The sequence below is a fragment of the Octopus sinensis genome, linkage group LG20, assembly GCF_006345805.1.
Source record: "Octopus sinensis linkage group LG20, ASM634580v1, whole genome shotgun sequence".
Classification (NCBI taxonomy): Eukaryota; Metazoa; Mollusca; class Cephalopoda; order Octopoda; family Octopodidae; genus Octopus; species Octopus sinensis.
The window spans coordinates 25,801,607-25,805,745 of record NC_043016.1 but is presented as its reverse complement, the minus strand read 5'-3'; the positions used below and the strand labels follow the sequence as shown (position 1 = coordinate 25,805,745).

At 33.4% G+C, this 4,139-nt stretch overlaps 1 long non-coding RNA gene across 1 annotated transcript; it reads right to left on the bottom strand.

The window, feature by feature from the left end:
• Positions 1 to 596: 596 nt before the first annotated feature.
• On the bottom strand, positions 597 to 2,720 carry LOC118767350. Its single transcript, XR_005003272.1, has 2 exons — positions 1,168 to 2,720; positions 597 to 940 (listed from the first exon to the last, which is right to left on the bottom strand). It is a non-coding gene; the product is annotated as an uncharacterized LOC118767350 (long non-coding RNA).
• Between the last annotated feature and the right edge of the window lie 1,419 nt (positions 2,721 to 4,139).

Here is a 4,139-nt window from a genome sequence, read left to right as displayed (position 1 = left end):
TAAAGTCATATTTTTCTAAGAATTTTTTTCTGAACACCAGAAATATATATTTTTTTTCCTGAGAGATATTCTTCATTCTTAGGTTTCTTTATTCAGTGAAATTGCACAGTAGTATATATATGCTTTTATTTGTAATATTTCAATAAAATTGGAGACAAATATTTGAGATTAATTTCTAAAGGCACGTGAATTTTATATAAATTGCTTCATTCCAAAATTAACTGAGGAATGTGTAGAGATGGCCAGTTTTAATTGGGCAAGGAAAATATTATTGCTGAATGTTTCTTGAAGAATTAAATCTCTCAAGAATTTCATGATATGGAACTTTATAAGAAAATATTTTCAAATTATGTTTACTAAAACCTATCAACATTCTAAATGGATGAGAAATATCTTTAGAGAATTTTACAAGACGATGTATTTGATATTTTTTTCTTCAGGTCTTTTTATGTTAATTCAGTGAGATATCAAAACATTTAAGATTTATTAAAGAGCATGAGAAAAATGCAGAGCAATGTCAATAAATTTACCTGTAAAACTTTTGCAGTCTAAATGTGGACTTTGTGTGTGCGTGTGTATATAGATAGATAATCTTCTACTTGTTGCAGTCATTTGACTGTGGCCGTGCTGGACCACTGCTTTAAAGGGGTTTTAAGTTGAAGAAATTGCCCCCAGGACTTATTCTTTGTAAGCCTAGAACTTAATCTGTCTCTGTTTGCTGAACCACTAAGTAAACACACCAACATTGGTTGTCAAGCAATGGAAGTGGTGGGAGACAAACACAAAGATACACACATCTATCAAATCCACTCACAAGGCCTTGCTCAGTCTAATGCTACAGTAGAAAACACCCAAGATGCCAGGTAGTGAGATCAAACAGGGGAACATGTGGTTGGGAAGCAAGCTTCTTACCACACAGCCATGCCTGTACTATATAACCCTTTAGCGCTTAATCTGGCCATATCCGGCCCAAATATTCTGCCTGTTTTATGTTCAAACTAGTAAAATCTAACCTTTCGCACCTACCTTACAGTGTCATTCTAAAATATATACAATCATATCATTGAAATTTTGAAGCTATGAGATAATGTCTGATTAATTCAAAACAATGTGAATAAATAAGCATTACATTTGACAGAGTAAACTGAATGCTAAAGGGTTAAACACACACACACACATATATAATAGGTTAACACTACAATCTTTGTGTGCTTTTGAAAGACTATTATGTATCTTTCACGTTATAATTGTTTTTTTTAACACATGGTTTTAGACTGAACCACTTGCCAGCCAAATACATATTAAAAATATACATATATGCGCATACATACACACACACACATCAATTTAGATATGGACTTTATATATATATATATATATATATATAATTTGCTGGGTTTGGAGAAAGAGGTAGTACCCGTGGCTTTTGCATGCCCTCCTAGACTAACAAGACTGATGCCATTAATATTCTTCTTTTAAGTCAACAGCTGTAAGAAAGATACGAACAAGAAGGGAGTTCCATAAAGATGACATCTATTTTTATGCCTTCCTAATTTTCTCAAGAATAATACTTTGAGCAAGTGTTGTAAGTCCTTGATATAAAACACTGGTATCCTTGCTAAACTTCATCTCAAAAGACAAAGAAAGATAAGACTACTCTCATGTTGTAGCCATCAGTTATGATGTCTTATTCTCATTTGGAGGATGCAGCAAGATTTTTATCAGGCTGTATGTGTGTGAATGTCATGACTGTTCAAATTTGTAGATGAATCGTTTATAAAAATGTTTTCATAATTAAGTGTAAAAGTTAAGATGATGGTTTATAGTGTCAAAATGTGTTGAATGAATCAAGGGGCAAAAGAGTTCTTCATTATATTTTAGAGATCATTGAGGAATACTAGTGTAATCTGATTGGCTATCAGTTATTTTATTCAATGCAATTATCAATTCTAATAAAACATGAGATTTTTCAAGATTCATATTGAAGAGAAACGGTATTGTAAAAAAAAAAATTCGGATTAGTCTTTCAAGCTACTTGTCATGTCAATATATGCAGAAAGTAAGAGAAAAGATGTCCCCGCCAGGATATAAGTTACAAACAAAAATATTTTGTTGCAAATGGCTGAATGAAAGACCTCTATCTCTAAGCGATTGTTTGACCTGCTGCATGGCACCAAATCTCATAGTTTAAAAATAGGGTAAATTTGATAATATAGCCATAGACACAATGTCTCAATAGAAGACTGGATGGTTGGAAATGGAACAGCTTAAATCATCATGAGACTGTTAGGTGTAATTAAACAACTGTCACAATATATGCAAAAAACTTGGACAAAATCAAAAGAAAATGAAGTTTTTAGATATTGACAATAACCAGTGAAAATTTCATTAACGAAACAGTTGGCCCAAGTTCAGTTATATTAAGAATAAGTAATGCAAAACTAATATACGATGTTAAACATATAGTAATTGATTCTCTCATTATTTACTTCGACAAGTATTCAGGATATGTTTCACTGGCAAGGTCAGAATAACACTAAAAGTATCTAGAATTGTCTCCCACATACAACCTCCTAACCCAAAAAGAAAACAAGAATTATAATAGTTGACTAATATTTCCCCCTAACTACATAATTATTTTTAGTTTATTTTATTGACCCTCTTCATTAAATTGGATATAGTTTGGTAAACACGATGTCACCTGTCTTGGGCTGAAGCACATAGTTTTTTACTTTTTTTCTTAAGTATTGCAACAATCAAAGGTTGTAGTTTTCAAAGAAATTATTTATTATTGTCTAACAATATTTGCGAACGAACTTCAGACATAAAGTTTGCCAGAGCATTGCCAACAAGCATTATATTACGTTATAATTTTCTCATGCGAGAAACTAAGCCAATGCTGTCTTCATAGTTCATACATAGGCTACGGCAGTCATTGATATAGATTTGGTCTTAACACAAACTAAAAAAAGTAAGAAAGAAGTACTAAACTGGTTTAAGTGTAGATTACAGATTATCTAATAATAATTCTTTCTATTATGAGCACAAGGCCAGAAATTTTTTTGAGGAGGGGATGATCGATTACATCGACTCCAGCACTTGACTGGTACTTTATTTCATCGAGTCTGAAAAGGATGAAAAGCAAAGTTGAGCTCGGTAGAATTTGAACTCAGATCGTAAAAAGATGGAAGAAATGTTGCTAAGCATTCAGCGTTCTGTTCAGCGTGCTAACAATCCTGCCAGCTCACCGTCTGAGCCCACACGTAAACTACACTGACCATCTCCCACCTCACCACTCTATTTGCTTGCTTTATATGGGCCAAGACGTATATTATTTCATACACTCCATTTAACCCGGTTCAAACGTAACAAACTATATATGCTTGTTATGGACGAGCAATTAGCATCAAGATAATAAAAGCAAGTCCATGCGTAAAACTTTGTTTTCGTATTTCTGATATTTCTAGAAATTATTAAACATGAGCGCCTAAATGTGAACGATAAAAAACACACAGACACCCACGCACAAACACATTCCCGCACATATATGCATAGATACGTACACACGTAGCACAAAAAAAAAAACCCGACCCCTCCAAAATACTAGCACAATAAATTGAATATTAAATAAGGGTAGACAGATACGTTTGAGTGTATGTGTGTAATAAGTATGAGTGTGTGTGTACTGTAATACGTGTATTTATTAAGAGAGCAGATCGACGGTTTTTGTTATTAATCATGTTAATTAATGAATTGTGCTAAGGAAACTGTTCAATGAACAGTGTGATAGAGTAGCAAAGTATCGATTGGGAGTTTGTAAATGTTAGGCAGCCAACAGGAGTGGGCCGAGAAAGTGAAGGAGAAAAAAAAAGTGTATGAAGGAGGAAGAGGAGGTAAAAAAAAGAGAGAAAGAGAAAGTGTGCGTAAAGGAGGCGTAAAGACAGACAGACAAAGAGAAAGAGAGAGAGAGGGGAGTGAGCTTCCACATAGCTTTCAACTATCAAGGGAGGTAACTCGACTATTTACCTATGTATTTAGGTCAAACAGAAATTATGAATGGAGTTCTGTGCTGAGACTCCATTCATGAAATTTATTAATTTTTTTTATTAAACAGAAGCCGCTCGACAGCAAGTTTAAAC